This window comes from Macrobrachium rosenbergii, chromosome 16, assembly GCF_040412425.1.
Source record: "Macrobrachium rosenbergii isolate ZJJX-2024 chromosome 16, ASM4041242v1, whole genome shotgun sequence".
Classification (NCBI taxonomy): domain Eukaryota; kingdom Metazoa; phylum Arthropoda; class Malacostraca; order Decapoda; family Palaemonidae; genus Macrobrachium; species Macrobrachium rosenbergii.
In genome coordinates, this window is record NC_089756.1 from 46,163,505 (window position 1) to 46,182,138 (window position 18,634).

The 18,634-nt window shown below is 36.8% G+C and overlaps 1 long non-coding RNA gene across 3 annotated transcripts in view; it reads left to right on the forward strand.

Annotated features, from left to right (window-relative positions):
* Positions 1-18,634, forward strand: part of LOC136847401 (uncharacterized) — a 632,801-nt gene that overhangs the window by 182,244 nt on the left and 431,923 nt on the right. The window lies entirely within an intron of this gene.

Here is an 18,634-nt window from a genome sequence, read left to right on the forward strand (position 1 = left end):
TATATATATATATATATATATATATATATATATATATATATATATATATATATATATATATTATATACATATATATATATATATATGTATATATATAACCTCAATTCGTATTCAACTTATTTATATACCTCAAAATTGTTTTCAGCCATCCCGCTACATGTCAACACATTTCTGAAAGGAAGAAACGAGAAGAGAAGATCTAAATCCAATAAATCTCACTCTCGGAGTCTCGTCCTTTTGCCTTTCAACACCTCGTCCTCGCGAGGGGCGACAGACAAGGTAAAAGAACAAAATTCAATCACCTTTCATTTCGCCCGCCTTCTTTATGCTACGAGCAAATCTCATCACAAAACGACGAATTCCAAAACAGAAAAATGTAATGTGTAAAATACCCAACTCGGATATAAATAGGAAAAAAGGAAAAGTCTGTTTTTGTGAAGTTATAGAATACAAACAATCTCCCAGCCAATGAGACACCAATGAAAAACTAAAGTAGGTCCACATTTGAAGGAAATTATATTATAATATATATATATATATATATATATATATATATATATATATATATACATATCGGGACTCGATAGGAGATCTATGAAAGTCTCAGTGAGCGGTTGTGTTTTTGTTGTGAATATTATTATAATACAGTTGGTTTGTATTATTCTGTAGTTTCGTATTTTCTTTTGTTGGTAGTGTTTTTGTTGTTGGTTTAGGATGTTGTCGTCTTTGTTTGTTGATTTGGTGACAAAAGACGTTTTGGGATGAAAGAACGCACCCACTCGGGGGCGCATGCGTCATTTTCCTTGGTTGAAAAAAGCCGGGGCAGAAGAGAGGGATTCAGCAAAGGAGGAGCGCCGTTCTTAGTCCTGGCCGTCAAATCGTGATATATCATACATATATCTCAAGAAGTATTCCTTTTAAAAGTGTTTTATTACAATTCAGCTAAGTATCAATTGGTTGTTATATCTTGTGTTATTTTGTGGTATGCATACTGTCGAGGTGACATAATTTGTATTAATTGGTTGATAACTTGGATAGTTTGCACTGGCAAACTGTGAACAGTTGGCTGTTAATAAAGTTACGGTAAGCCTCATGATTACTGTCGATTGTTTTGAATATTTTAATGAAGTAGCGTAGAGAAAGAGTCCATTTGTCTCTTTAATAACGAGCCTGGGGGCGTGAAATAGAAATTTGATATAGTTTAACATCAATTATTTTTCACGCTTATTGAAATGTTTGTTTAGTTATTTATTTGGCTCTTATAAGTAACTAAATTTGGTGCCGTGACCAGGATATGATATGGTTCCGAATTAAAACGGAATTGTCGTCGCACTAGCGAGCCAACGCAGACTGATCGTTAGCGTTTTTTTTGTTTTGTTTCTGGAATTAGTCAACAACGGTAGTTGAGTCGGCAGAAAAATTACCTACGTCATCTGTACGGTATTCATCCATTTGCTTGGTAAACTGAATTGTGTTTATGATATTTCCTATGGTGTGTCTTCGTTTATTGTATTGTGAAGTTTATTTGATTTCGTGCCGACGTTAGGAATATTCTTATGTTGATTGAAATTTGATGAGTTGCACTGGTAACCATTATCGTTAACGTTCGGACGATCACCTTGTTTGTTGGAACGGAGGACCTATGGGAAATTGATCGATTTTTGTATTGTTTGATAATGAATTCAATGCATTGAATAATAAAGCGGTAGTTCATTTCCTTCGCCCTCGCTTGGCTTCATAGTCTCCTTTGCTTTCGTTATTTACTGGATTTCTTAGCAACTATGGCAATGTCAAGAACACATAAAGTGGTAGTGATAGGACACTCACAGGTGGGATATATGAAAGATTACTTCCGAAGAATAAATGACTTGGAGCAAACTAAATCTAATGTTCCATTGGAGTTTATAGTACACTCGAATCCCGGTGCCGCTTTGTGACGATATATCATTGGATGATATTGCAGATTATGACCCTGAAGTAGTAGTGTTATTTATCGGAAGTAATGATATAGATAATGAAGATCCTTGTTCGATAAATGACATCAGGAATAATATTACGGGTCTCATAGATGATTTTAATGAACTTGACACAGTTCAAATGTCATACATAGTCACAATAGAACCACGAACATCGACAAGATATTTGGACCCTGATGAATACCGCAAGGGTAGGAATAAATTGAACAAAAAGTTAAGGCAAACTAATTATGACATAATAGGCAATGGCCTCACAGAAGCTGATTTGGCCAACGACGGAGTCCATTTGAATTATGAAGCCAGTAAAGAGTTAGCAAAGAAAATCTACAGGAGAATTAGAGATGATGCTGTACCACAAGGATGGTGGTAGCATAAAACAAAGAAAGGATCGGCACTGGTCGACCTATCCAATGTAATATACGTTTATGGTCAAGTGGGGTGGGGATTTGAAACTACTCATAATAAAATTCAATTATTTGAAATTTCTTCTTGATATATTTATGATTGGCGATAATTGTTGTAGGAATAAATTTTGAACTTTGAATTTGGTGTTTGGGTAAATTTGAAATTTTGTGAATTTTGTGAATTTTATTGGTCTTGATTGTTTGATAATTCTTGAGCAAGATGTCTGAGTTGGAAACTTTAGTGAAGAAGCGTGGAGGTCACAAATCTGTGATCTCTAATTGGTTAAAAAGATGGAAGCTATCATTGCTGATGGTGACGCCAATACAATTTCTCCTAGGAGACCTTATAAGTAAACAATGGAAAATTGTACAAGAGTTGATGAAAAAATATTAGCTTTGACTAATGAAGATGGTCAAGTGGATGAAATGATAAAACAATCCGACTATGAAATGAATATTGTGTTCACATACGTAGAATGAGTACCGCTGTTACTAACATACAAGGTGGAAATCCATCTCAACCAACGTTGCCTGTTACAACCGGTATAAGACTGCCAAAATTAGATCTTCCACATTATAAAGGGGATGTGTTGGAATGGAGTACATTCTGGGAATTGTTCAATGTGTCAGTACATCAGCGTTCTGATCTAGAACCAATTCAAAAGTTTTTTCGTACTTAAGGAGTATACTTGAAGGTGAAGCTCTGACACTGATATCAGGTTTCAAGCTCGAGAGTGATAAGTATCATCAGGCTGTAAAACTACTTCAGTCTACGTATGGCAAAAGGACGAGATTAAACTCTGTCTAGTGAAGAGACTTTTGGAAACAGAGTCTCCTAATGCCGATGCTGAATCGCTCCAAAACTTCAGAGCTAACTTTGAGTGCTCTATTAGATCGCTTGAAAGTGAAAATTTAGATCTAAACGAGCTTTACACAATTCTTCTCTACACCAAGCTGCCTAGAAATATCAGTGAGGTGGTAAAACGCAGAAGTGGAGACGACTGGTTGAAGTTCGACACTTTTAAGAAGTACTTAGAAGAAGAAATTCATAATTTGAAAGTTTTTAATCCAATGGAAACACGTGAACCTGGAACATTGTCTTCTGTATCTATTTTTACCATCAATCAAGCTCAGTCGGTGAGGCCAAAGACAAAGAACTTGAAGATAAATGTGAATAAGTCAGGTTCAAACCAACGCAGGGAATGTGCTTTATGTGAAGGCGAGCATTGGTGGACGCAGTGCAAGACCTATGCTAACAGAGAAAAGAAGTTGAATCGTCTCGGGTCTTTGCGATTGTGTTATGTGTGCGCGTCAAGCAAACATTTCAGTGTGGATTGTGAGAGGCGAAGCTGTGGTAACGGTTGTAAACTGAAACATCATCGTGTTCTTTGTGATAAAATTCAAACCAGTGGACCAAATAAAACCAACACTAAAAGTGGAGTACAGGTAGGAACACTTTCTGTAAAGGAACAAGGCCAAAACACCAGTAAAAGATCTATACTCCCAACAGCCACAATCGCGTTGAAGGGTAAAAGAAGACAAATAGTGCGTCTTCGAGGCCTATTGGATACCTGTGCTGAAAGATCCTTTATCAAAAGGTCAGCACTTACAGAACTACAATACAAATCTAAAGGCATTGAAAAGATAGCCTTAAGGGGTTATTTAACAAGCAAACCTGTAGATGAATACGAAACAGTAAGTGTGTCTGTACCTCATAAAGGTAGATTGATCATAATGGATTGTATTGTGGTGGATGAGCTGCCAGAATATACAAAAAGGTTTAATGTCAAAGGGAATTTGAGAACTTTGTGTAAAATTAAGATCAATTTGGCCGATAAGGATTTCTGATTTACCAGTTGAAAGTCAGGCACCTATTGAGTTACTGATAGGTGTAGACAATGTGTATAACATACTACATCCAGGATTCAGAAAGTTCAGACAACTAGTGTTGTTACCAACTATATTTGGCTATGTGGTAACAGGATCATGTAGTGCTCCTGTGAAGGAAAACTCATGTAACAATTTAAAGCTAGCAGTGAATGAAGAAGTTATTGGGGCTACTAATGAATATGAACCTAATGTGAAAAAATGATTTGGATACCTTATGGAATTTGGATAAAATGGGTATTGATTGCAGCGAACTGAAGGAACAAGATCAGAAAGTTCTGAAGGATTTTGAAAGCACAATAACCTTTTCTGAGACTGATAAACAATATGTTGTGGCCTTGCCATGGAAGACTAATAAATTAAGGCTTCCATCCAATTATGGTATAGCACTGAGCCGGGTAAAACAACAATGTGTTAAGTTTCAGAAAATAATGAATACCTGGACCACTATCAAAAAATCCTGAAAGATCAGGAAGATAGGGGGTTTATAGAAAGGGTAGAAGAAAATAACACGGTTGTGAATTGTCATTACTTGACACATCATGGCGTACGCAAGGACAGTGTCACAACCCCAATAAGAATAGTATTTGACTGTTCCTTAAGACAAGGCAAGACAGGATTGAGCCTTAACGACTGTTTGTGGACTGGACCACACATAACCACAGATTTACTCAAAGTCCTACTGCAATTCAGAACGGACACCTTTGCTTGCATCAGTGACATCGAGAAGGCGTTTCTCATGGTACAACTGCGAGAAGAAGACCGAAATTACACAAGGTTTCTATGGTTAGAGAATCCAACAGACCCAAATAGTAAATTAATAACATTCAGATTCAGAGTTGTATTGTTTGGTGCCACTTGTTCGCCTTTTTCTCTTAAACGCCACCATCAAATCACATTTAGCTTATACAAGGAGTGGCACTGGTCACCCTGAAATGGCAAATATAAAGTGTGGCACTGGTCACTTTGATTTGATAGATACCATAAGTGAGAGGCTTATATGTGGATAACCTGCAATTCACCTCTGACAGTGAAGATGAACTAGTCGACCTATTCTTCAACGCAAACAAGATCTTTGCTCAGGCACATCTACCTGAAAGAGTGGATTAGCAATAGTGACTCACTAACCACTGTGGCTCAAGCCTACCGTATTGCGTCTGAAAAAAATAACACAAAGTGTTGGGTTTGAAATGGAACATACAGGAAGATATACTAACCGTAACTCCTGAACATCTTAAGTCCGGTCGGACTAAACGCGAAATATTAAGTGCAGTTGCGCAAATCTATGACCCATTAGGAATGCTTATCCCTGTCACGATAAGAGCAAGGATATTCCTACAGAGTATGTGGAAACAACAACTAAATTGGGATGAACAACTTACCGTTCCTTTGGAAGAACAATGGAAAGTTTTATCCAAAGATCTGATGACAGTCTAACTATTTCTTTTCCTAGAAACACTAGTCTGGGAAAGCAGACTCCCTTCACATATTCTGTGATGCTAGCAAAACATAAATGGTTGCGTGGCATACAGGACAAATGGCAGATCCTCTCATATAATAATAGCAAAAGGTAGAGTAGCGCCCATGAAGGGAATTAACCATTCCAAAATTGGAATTGATGGCATTATTGTTGGGTTCGAGGCTGTGTAAGTTTATAATCGAATCCTTTAAGGAAAATGAATTTAAAGGATAATTGTCTGGTCAGACAGCAAAGTCGCCCTAGGTTGGCTAGTGTCAAAGAATACTTTGCCTGTGTTCGTAAAAAATAGAGTGAGTGAAATAAACTCTCTAATTCCGGGAGCAATCTTATCCTATGTACCCTCTAGTGAAAACCCCAGTGATTGGATAACACGGGGAAAGAGGGCTGAAGAGATCACCAACAACTCTTTTTTTGGTGGGAGGGACCTCCTGGTTAAAAAAATCACACCTGGCCAATTGATAGGACATGGGTGGCAGATGCACAAACGCAGGTTGAAAGTGTTCTGGTCCATACTAGGGGCAATGAAGAAACTCACCTGCTGAATTGGGAAAGGTTCAGCAGGGTAGGTAAATTTTATAGAACTGTCGCATGGATAATGCGTTTTTTAACAAATTGTAAATTAATTAATAATAGGAAATTAGGAATTTATCCTGGAGGAGCTACAGAAAGCTAAATCCAAGACGATTGTCCTCTTACAAAAGGAATATTTCTGAAGAATATGAAAGTTTAAGAAGGGGGATAAAACCCAAAGTCAACTCTCATAAAGCAGTTAAATCTCTATTTGGACAGAGATATAATAAAATGCAGAGGTAGGCTGGAACATGCACAGCTAACAGAGGAAGGAAGTTTCCAGTTTTACTGCCAAAAAGGTTGTTTTTACAAAACTAATAATAAGGGAACATCATGATATGCAAGCTCATATGGGAGTGAACGCAACTGTGGCTAGCGTGAGACAAGAATTTTGGATCCCACAGCTTAGACAGTTGACCAAGAGCGTAATCCATCATTGTGTCGCTTGTAAAAGGACACAGGCAAACCCTATAGAGCAAATGTTGTTCCACCCTTACCAGAATTTAGGGTGCAACAAAAACAACCGTTTACCATCACAGGCGTGGATTACACCGGAGCATTGTGGACGAAAGGGAAAAATCAAAATCCAGAAAGGCATATGTTATCTTATTTACATGCCCAGTAACTAGAGGCATCCATGTGGAGCTAGTGAAAAATCAGTCCTGCGACTCGTTCCCTCATGGCCTTTAGGAACTTTTGCAGCCGAAGAGGATTCCCTTCATTAATGTTGAGCGATAATGCCACCACGTTTGTTGCGGCCTCGGAATATCTTAAGGTGATGGCAGAAAACATCCTAGTACAAGAACATCTGAATAAAGTGGAGTGTCAATGGAAGTTCATCCCGGCAAGAGCACCATGGTTCGGAGCCATCTGGGAGAGATTGATTGGGCTTTTAAAGGCATGCCTGAAAAGGTGGTGGGTCGAGCTCTGCTCAGGTATGATGAATTATCTTGCTTAATGATAGAGCTCGAATCCATTATCAATGATAGACCATTGAGTTATACTCAGGGGACTTGATCAATTGGAAATCTTGACCCCCAACCATTTGATCCTAGGAAGGAAACTGGAGATCCTTCCCTAGAGAAGTAGTGAATTGGGAGGAAGTCTCTAAAGACCCTCTGTATAATGACAACAGGGTACAGGAAAAGATTTTATACATCACCAAGTTATGTGATGATCTGTGGAAAAGATGGGAGAGGAGTATCTGACTTCTCCGTGAATCTCATCGTACAGGAAACAAACATAGTTCCTGGCCTAAAGTGGGTGATGTGGTACTTATCCATGACGAAGGGCCAAGGAATAGGTGGAAAATGGGTCAGGTTATTCAGCTGCATGTGGGACCGGACAATATATTACGAGTGGTTACACTCCGGACCACACATGGTCAAATCATGCGACCTGTCGTCAAGTTGTACCCCTTGAACTGTGGCAGGAGTTGGAAGACACTGCTCCTGCTGAAATGGAACTAAAAGGCACCCGTCCAATTAGGAAAACCGCTCAAAAGGCTGCTGAGGTCAGAAAGGCCTCATTGATGCAGGACTACTGTAAATATCTCTTTGCTTGTTGGGAGTGTATCGGGACTCGATAGGAGATCTATGAAAGTCTCAGTGAGCGGTTGTGTTTTTGTTGTGAATATTATTATAATACAGTTGGTTTGTATTATTCTGTAGTTTCGTATTTTCTTTTGTTGGTAGTGTTTTGTTGTTGGTTTAGGATGTTGTCGTCTTTGTTTGTTGATTTGGTGACAAAAGACGTTTTGGGATGAAAGAACGCACCCACTCCAGGGGGGCGCATGCGTCATTTTCCTTGGTTGAAAAAGCCGGGGGCAGAAGAGAGGGATTCAGCAAAGGAGGAGCGCCGTTCTTAGTCCTGGCCGTCAAATCGTGATATATCATACATATATCTCAAGAAGTATTCCTTTTAAAAGTGTTTTATTACAATTCAGCTAAGTATCAATTGGTTGTTATATCTTGTGTTATTTTTGGTATGCATACTGTCGAGGTGACATAATTTGTATTAATTGGTTGATAACTTGATAGTTTGCACTGGCAAACTGTGAACAGTTGGCTGTTAATAAAGTTACGGTGTTTATGATTACTGTCGATTGTTTTTGAATATTTTAATGAAGTAGCGTAGAGAAAGAGTCCATTTGTCTCTTAATAACGAGCCTGGGGCGTGAAATAGAAATTTGATATAGTTTAACATCAATTATTTCACGCTTATTGAAATGTTTGTTTAGTTATTTATTTGGCTCTTATAAGTAACTAAAATACATATATACATATATATGTATAATATATATATATATATATATATATATATATATATATATATATATATATATATATATATATATATATGCTTCACTCCAGGTCAAGAAGGCTTAGCGTGCAGACGCTGGAAGCTAATTGTTCAAACTTAAAACGTGGATTTTTGAAGGAAGCTGATGAACCACTCCTCCGCTTTTCCCTGTCCGAGTACATAACATTTCGTACCTGAGTTCATCCTCACCTTTGTGAAGTGATGATGATTCTTGAGTATCTGTCTAAGAACAACGACGTTTTCATGATAACTGTAATGAGAAGTTGCAGATTATGAAGCAAAGTTTTTATCCGCCAATGTTGAACCCAAAACCGAATAAAAGAGAAGGGTTAAGTTTAAGGTTAATGCCCTTCCCTTGTAAATAGAAAATTGAACTTCCAACAAGCCTTAGAGGTCTTGCGCAAGCGTCAATGATTCATTATGATATCCGACATGGCTAGAGCAATTAATGGCAACTGAACATCAATGGACAACAGCGATAAACAAAAATAAGCAGAGACCAATAAGGAAAGAAATAAAGGAATGAATGAGAATTATATCTCATGATACAACGCTTAATAACTACTGTATCAGAGATGATAATTTTATATCGGACGGAGCTGAGTTCCCGTTGTTGTACAAGTCAATTCTGTTTTCTAACTGGGTTTCATAAACACAAACTAACAAGCATACACAAATGCGCACATACATCCATACATATGCACTTGAAACACGAAAGAGAGGGAAAACTGAGATGACATAAAAATGAATACAAGTCTTAAATGAAGGGCCTTAATATTCTGGAAACCCTAACGTAGAATGAGTAGAAGTTAATGTACAGAGGGGGTTCATTCTCGATTCACCAGTTCAGAGGTTAAAAGGGGCAGAGAGAGAGAGAGAGAGAGAGAGAGAGAGAGAGAGAGAGAGAGAGAGAGAGAGAGAGGGAGGTGGGGATGGGATGCAGAACTTACTTCCGGCGCCATATAAAAATTTGGAGGATCGGAAATGTCGGCATTCCAACTGCATTTGAAAAGGCATCTCGGGGGCCCCTTATGGTTCGAAGATCAAAGACGCGCTGGAAAATGTCTATTTCCCCGAGAAAAGGAAGTGGTTTTTCAAATACGATGCTGTGTCCACGTAAAATGTTCGTTTGCTAAACTGAACTCCCGAATATTGTATCAAAAGAGATTTGGGGGCTTTTGCTAAAAAAGCATAGAGTTTACCATTACTCAGGAAACGAAAAGATATGAAAGGAAATGATCGCAAAACTGCCGTGACAGTTGATCACAAAATAATGATAAATGCGGGAAAAATCATATATTTTCTTTCATACTGTATAACTTTGGATCCCGAGTAAGATACAACAACAAAGAAGTTATATTAATTTTTAGTGAATTCACGAACAAATATTTCACTTTCTTGTGCGGAGACTTGAATTTCTATATGAATAAAAATTCGAAATTATTACAAAGTAGAGGAAATATTTTAACGAATATATCTGGAACTCAACAGGAACGAACGCAAGGACTTAAAAATAGTAAACGAAGAGTGTATTTCATTGTTGCAATAATGCCTTGCCCCATTGTTCGTTTCACCTTCAAACAAGCAAAATAATTAGGAAATACTTGTTGCTTTTAGCAATGACAAGTATTTACGAACTGCCGGCATAATTGTCGGTGGCCTGACACAGAACAGATACATGATGAAAATGGAAATAAAGTCTTAACTATAAACACAAAACAAATAAAAACTAAGCTATATAATTTCAGAAAAGAAAGTCGAGAAGTCTCGCCATTGGACACGAAAATAACACAAATGAAAAGACAACGGTATTTTAAGAATTTCCATTTCATTCTTTAACCAAGCACACACTAATGACAATTTCGAAAGCAGAGAAAAAGCTTTGTTCTGTCTATTCATTCCTTTACCTCCATGCAAGAGGGGATTAACATGCCCTCTTTTAAACGAAACTCATTTGTAAATACATCAAAAGAGTAAATTAATTCTTGCTCCCAATGTCTCCTGTCAAATCATGGCTTCTAAAGCATTTAAATTATTTGATGTTCTTTACGTCTCAGGAAAGGCAAAATGTGTTTAATTTATATGGTTTCGTGGATAAGTTCAAATAACAGCTAATGAATTTTTTTACAATGTCTAGCATATATTTATACATACATACAAACATACTACATACACACACATACATATATATATATAAATATATATATGTATATATGTATATAATTGTAATGACCACAACGCCCTCTTAACTTCTCGAATTCTTCACACTTGTTGCATACGCTTGTCACTACAAAGTCTTAGATCCAAACGCAACGATATGAAGTAATTCTACGGCTTTGTAGTGACAAGCGTATCCAAAAAGTGTGAAGAATTTGAGAAGTTAAGAGGGCATTGTCGTTATTGCATCCATACATGCATGCATACATATATATATATGTGTGTGTGTATGTATGTATGTACGTACAAACACGCACACACACACACACACATATATATATATATTATATATATATATATATATATATATATATATATATATATATATATATATATATATATATATATGTACACATATATATTATATATATATATTATATATATATATATATATATATATATATATATATATATATATATATATATATATATATATATATATATATATCTACAGGAGGCACTTTTCTTAACTTGGGATCTATCCAGAGGAAAATCAACACAGTAACAGCCACATTCATACTTGAATTGCTGAATGAAAGTATGAACAGCCTTTGCAATAAAACTTTCACAACATTAAGCAATCCATACACCTACACGGAAAGCTCATTAGCAGCAAATAAAATGACCATTATACACAATGTGCCATTACCCCATACCTTGTACACATTCTCAGTCCCCTTAGATACTAAGGTCTATCCTTCCCAGTGCTTCTTTCACGCCTTCTGTCTAACACCTTTTAGGTCATCTCCTCTTTCCCCATATTATACACTCCTCGCCAGTCTATCATCGCCCATTCTTTCCACATGGCCGAAACATTTCAGAACACTACCATCCATCCTTTCACTTACTCTAACCTTTTACCTACTTTCATTTATCTCCCCATTTCTTCTTTTCTTATGCCACATACACTACGCAAACAGTTCTTCTCAGTAGCTTCACCATCTCATGTCATTCACACTGAACATAAACACATCAATTCTTCTAAAAGAGAGTCGGCTCAATTGCCCCCTTCATACATTCCAAATTAGGCCTCTTAAGACAAATCAATTCTCTTCCCAATATTTTCAACGTACCATGCTGCCTTTCTCGCATCTCCATTTCCGTAACTCACTTCTTCCCTCATCCTGCCATCATCAGTTATAATGTGCTCCCAAACACTCAGATGAATCAGGTTCTATCATCCTTCCACCATTCATAATAATATCTATCGCTCCATATCCCTGATTTGTATTTTTCTTCACAGCCTTACTCCTGTTCACTTTACTATCAACTGTGTGTATCACATTCAAATATTCACTACAGAGAGTTTTCGATAATGAATTGGAATAGTAAAACCACATATATGTAAGTTACCCACATTTTTAATATGCTATTTCAGCTAATCTTTAAATTGTTTGGCAAGGTACTGAATCAGTTTAAACTAGACAAACAAAATTCTACCTGCACATCATCGGAAAGCCCTGTGTTAATTGTTTCTTTTGGCAGTGCGGTATCTTAGTATGATTTTCTGTCCCGATCAGATGTTATTCGCAGAGATACTAAGGTGTCTCAGATTTTAAAGTGGTACTTTCACCTTGCATATTCAAAGAGACAGTTCTACCTTTTACTGGTGACCAGCACAATTCTGCCAATAAAGGCGGGACGAACTGTCATAACGACCTGCCCTTAATCAGTCTCAGTCTCTCTGCATTTGAGAAATTTCGAAATAAATATATAAAGAAATATTACAGGAATTAACATTGTCTGTCCAGTGAACGAGGAAAGATTATCTTCATTTATCTACAATTCCAACAGAAAGGTTTTTAGATCTGAAACCTGTTTTGCCTCTCCGTCTAAATATTCTTTTTCGTATCACTCTCTGAACATAAAATCTGAAATATGTTTTGTACCACTGTCTTAAAAGAGAATCGGAAGTCTCTTTTTCCTTCCTGTCTAAACATAAAATCAGAGACTGTTTTCCTTTCCGTGTAAAGATAAAATCTCAAATCTGTTTTGCCTCTTCGTGTAAACATTCATCAGCGGTATATTAAAATCTATTATTTTTAAATGTCCTTTATGCTACATTTCCAAATCCTTTTATTTGCCTTGGCCCTTTAATTTTCCATATTTCCTCAAATGATTCTTTGGGCTGCTCATCTGCAAATCATGAGAAAGGAGAGAAAATTGCATTGAAAATAGAAGTGTAACAATTTCATCCGAGAGGAGCCTCAAATGCAACTTTTTTTTTCCTTATTTAGTTTTATTTAACTTTCACCCGGTAGTTTTTATCATTCATTTACCTACACTGCATTTTGCTTTCTTTGAACCTTTTACAATTTGAATTTATCCCAAGATCACTTTCGAAATTTTGTTTCCATGTCACTTGTTTTCAGTCTTCAGTGTTTAAATTATTTTTATGCTTATTGTATTGACTTTACCCCTTATTTACGCAGATAATTTTTGAATTAATATAAACTACGATAGCCCCTTTAGCAAAACATTTTGTAATCCTGTGAATACGTCAAACCATAAAAAACTTATATTTTTGGAAACAAAACGTTCCCGATGGAGGCAAGAATCCCAGTATAATGTAAAGATTATTGAATTCTGTAACTTTCAAGTTAATGAATTTAATATAGGTAAGGTAACCAGATTTTGATTCGACAGCATCGATTCCAAAATCAATAAACCAACAACTCGTATTGGTGTGTGTGTGTGTGTGTGTGTGTGTGTGTGTGTGGTTTGCCACAGGCTGACTGAACGGACAACTAGGCCTGAATGAAGTGAAAAGGAAGGAAGGAAAACGGGCGAGGGCTAATCCCAAAAGAAGTGACCCACTTGCCTTTTGAAAAGGGGATGATTATGAAAACAAAGAGAAATGGAAGCAAGGAGAGAGAAAAAATGAAAAACCACCCAACCAAAAACCACCCAACTTTTGAGTCCAGAAGCTGCCCAGATTCTGGGAAGTATAAGTGGTCAAAATAGTGCCTTTAAAATTTTGGAGAGTTCGCGTTACAAATACTATTTTTAATAGTTAGTTTGAATAAACCTGTAAAAATAATTTAACAAATAGAAACTCACGCAAAATAAAGTGGTAAATTCGAGGTTCCAAATTTATAGCCTCAAATTGCAAACCCGTTCCTTGAAAAGTGGAAATCATAATGGGAACAGAAGTTACTGGTGGCTCCTGATACCAACCGTTATTCATGGCACTGGATGGTTAATGAAGCATCGCTTGGCCTCGAGTCATCTATCTTCCGCGTAATATTCCTCTCTAAACAGCTAAACATTAATTTCCATATTTTTGGATAAATCTTAACTACAAAAGAAAGCAAGCAACGGGGGGGGGGGTCGGGTTAGTTAACAGCAGTATTATCGTCAAGCCAACCCAATAAGACCTACATTTTACATCATGTCACTATCTTTCCCTCACCACAGAGGCAGAGCTAAAATATGACAAATACGATTCTCTTTACGTAACAAGTTCTGAAAGTAGTACTTTTTTGTATCAGGTAACATTTTTGGAACCTGAAAGATTTAGCTTATAATCGGCTAATACTTTCATCTTTAAGAGATTTTGATAACTTACACCTCTTCATCTCCTAGCTCTGAGTGATTTTAAAGTGGTCGACAATAATTTACTCATTATTTCTTTTCAAGGTATTTTGGGTTCAAAAGAGATTACCAATGAAAAGTAAAAAAAAAAAAGCTTATGGGAAACCAAAGTAAGGCATTTCATTTTTAAATTTTCTCGGTGTTTTGGAGTGTTGCCGATTTTAAATATCAATTACTGCTACTGCTAAAATAGCCATCTAGACCACGTTTTAAAGTTCATTTGCAAATTCATCAAAAATTGTCGATACTGTAGTATTCATAAACGGACATGTGTCATTTGCATGCTCAGGTTCACATCTGGCATAAAAAAGGCTCCAAACACATAATCTGTAAAATATATTCATATATTCACGCTGTCATGAAAGCTAGCTGCTGGGTTCCACCGAGTATTTTCAACATTTGGATATGGAGTAGCAAAGCTGGAGTTATGGAAAGTTATTTGCACGTTCGTTCGTCCACGGATTTGTATTTGGCTGCAAGTTTTTTCCTGAATATGTTCTTTGGTGTTCAGGTTTTAATGCACGAGTGGACCGTAATCGGATTTCTCACTCGTCAGTAATGGAGGCTCAAGCCTAATATACTTCTACGTACTCACATATTATTATTATTATTATTATTATTATTATTATTATTATTATTATTATTATTATTATTATTCTCGTGATTTTCGTAGAAGTTACTGCTGTATCCCTTATTATGTAATTGTTATTAGTATTGCTGTTATTACGATCATTCTCAGGGAGAATATTAAAACGAAGTGGTCTTGATTTCAACGGCAGATTTCAACTCTTCCAAAATGGAGGGGAGGTGAATGACAAGGACAATGAGAACTCCGATAAATAATGAGGAATGGGGCGACGTGAAAAAGGACACAGAAAGCAAATCTGTCCTTGTTATTTCATTTATAAAATGTTAATTTTCGTCGTTTCTTGTGTGCCTGGAGATGACTTCTTTCACCTGTCATACGTACTGTAGTTTTATACTTTTATTAACAAAACTTCCTGTATCACTGATCACCTCATAATTCTTAATTTGTTTGTAAAATCACTAAAATGCAAGAGAGTGATGTCTGTTTCTTTACATATCTTCAGTTCTAACACCATTATTCATCTGCGTTAATTCAATAAGCATAAAAACATGGCACCAACAAATAACCTAAAAATATCTAAATAAACGCCCATTCACGACCACCACGAGCTTTATGCCATATATCAATTAACCATCCTTGTAAATTCCTCTCATTCAAAATGAGAAAAAAAAATATACAAATAAATTAAAAAAAACATCCTCCTCTTTGTAAAGGGAACCCTAGTCTACCATTCCTCCATTCCCAGGCCAGACTCACCCCCTATGCAACCAATTCGGGGTTAATTGTCGTAATTACTGTTACTGACTCAAATGGTTTCTATAAATTGCTCTAATGCATGCATGGCGTCACTGCTGCCAAGGTAACCGAAGGACAAGGTTACTAGAAGGCAGAATGGCCGAATGAGGAAAGCCTTGAAGAGGGGGAGTGCGGAGAAGATTCAGGAGCAGTTCACTGAGGCAAGAGTGGGAGAGATTCACAGAGGACAATTACAAGAGGTTCAGAAAGGAGCTGTTTGAAAGGACCCACTGAAAAGAATCAAAACAGTTTAGCTAAAGAAAATCTGAAAAGAATTCGGTCAGGGAAAGACTTGAAAGGGTTTCACTTACGAAAAATTTCAAAAAGGGCCAGTGGGAAAAGATTTCAAAGGGCAACAACAAGGAAATGTATGTAAGGCTTCAAGGGAGGAAAGATTTGGAATTACTTCAGATAGTAAGGATTTGGATGAACCAAAGTGAAGCGATATGGTAAGTGCAGTGAAAAAAAAATAAAAAGATTTGGGGAATTTTAATGAGGACATTTTTGGAGACCTGTAGGAAATGTCTGGCGTTTAACGAAGGATGATAAGGATGGGGGCAGTAAGGAAAGATTCTTTAGGGGACTAATTCAGATACATTTTAAAGAGAAAAGAATCAAGTTTAAGGAAATACCACCAAACAACGCAACAGTTTCTAACATATCATCGATATCATTCTTCAAAACGGAGAAATATTCACAATATAAAAAGTTCAACAGGCTATTAACTCACAGATTAGTGGCGTGCATGCAAAGAGGGCAAGACAGACAGGGGTAAAGAGTTCTACAACATACAGAAACTAAAAGCAATTACTTTGAAAGACGACTATAATAAAAGGCTTACGAATATTCTAAAGGGGGTTACGTGGATAAAAATTAAGAGTTGATGAATATTACTATACGTGTGACTGTAAAAAAAATGCAGACGTTTTCAATACATAATTATATAAAAAAAAAAACGAATTAAGTCCTTGGAAGCTTTAAAGGTCCTCATAGGACTCACCAAAATGACTCTTCTTACACGATATATGAAAATTGGAGTACGGAAAGTTAAAGAAGTTGGACAGCTACGTCGGAAAAGCTCAAAGGAGACGGCTGCGAAGCAAATGTCAGAAAGGAAGGCAGCTGGGGATAGACACAGAGTGCCACACAAAGCCCACCACAGGTGGCGCACACCCCTGTGGGGTAATCAAGAGGGAAACGAGGTGAATCAAGATGAGGAGTTGGGAAGAAAGGAGGGGAGAAGTGAGGAAGGCGAATGATGGACGACCTTGTTTTTTACGCCGAAATGCAAAAGGGATTCACCAGCGTGAAAGCCGACCGAAGCATTAAGCTTGGATTTACGTGATGAAGATTTGAGCACGATAAAAGATGAAAAATAGAGGGGATAAATAACAGTAATGATGAAAAGGTAGCATTGAAGTATTCAAGAAACAAATGTCTGCTCATTCATTAAAACTAGTTCTTCTAGTCTTAAAGACAGCATGGGTGAAGCCAGCAAATGAAATACAATTCTACAATATCGGCAGAGAGAGAGAGAGAGAGAGAGAGAGAGAGAGAGAGAGAGAGAGAGAGAGAGAGAGAGATTTGTAGGTGATAAGAAGTTTAAAAAATTACGAAAGTACCTATTAGTTCAAGATTTTATCGTCAGTAATGAACCTCATTCATTAGTGTAATAATTACTGTATAACAATGCCAAGTTCTAGAAAAATTGTCATAAAATCTCTTCAGAGTAGAAGTACCCCTGAAACAACACAAGCTGCTAAGGAATAATTAATCCCTACAACAGAAATAAAACTTTCACCTCCACAGAACTCTCTAGAATAGTAATAAATGCATACATATTTCATACATAAGCACGGTATGAGTTGATCTGTTGCACATATACTGTATGTGCATTAAATCGAGTATCGCTTTTGTTACCTTGACTTTTTACTTTTATAATATGCACACTCCTGCAAATATTCTCTTGGTTCACCTTCAAGCTTCGATGCCTCTCTTGATCCGTGAAACGGATGAACAAATAATGCCGGAAAACAATTATCAGAAAACATATATGGAATTTTTCTATTAGTTCTCCCTGATAAATCGACTAAGCCAAGTGTTGCAGCCTCCTTCTTTGGATTCTATAAACTCGAGCTTCTGCTTAGGACACTGTTCAGACACACAAGCCATTCGATTCCTCGTTACTGCATAATGCTATTGTCCTTAATTGTGTCCTCAGCCCACATCTGTCTTTAACGGGTTTTAACTGATTTTGTCGCAATGCCATATGTGCAAAGATTGTTATTCAGTTATCATCATTGTTTATTTGTTTACTGAATCTTTTTTTTTTCTTCGCGGGTAATTACATGTATATCATGCGTACTTGTTAACATACAGATGTGTAACAAAAAGGTTGCATGCGCAATTCTGTATGTTTAAATATATTCACGTGTTTGTAGTTTTGCCTTTACCCACGAGGGAAGTTGCTTCTCACTCATCATATTTGTTGCAACGTATTTATTATCGTATGTAAAAATCACTTGTTAAGAAGCTATGGCCATTAACCACGTTTCTGCTGATGTCTTACAACATCTCTTCTCATAAACATGAAATATAACTCAGTCGAGCTAAATGACAATACAACTAAGATAAAAACGAATATATTGGAGGAACTACAGTACTATCTATTAACGGCTCTTGATAACACTGCCATTGACATACATTTTTTCTGTCTAATCGTATTGAGTGAATTATAATCCTTCGTTCACCCCCCAGACACCGTATGAGCGCCCAGAACCTCGGAACTCTGTTTTTCTTT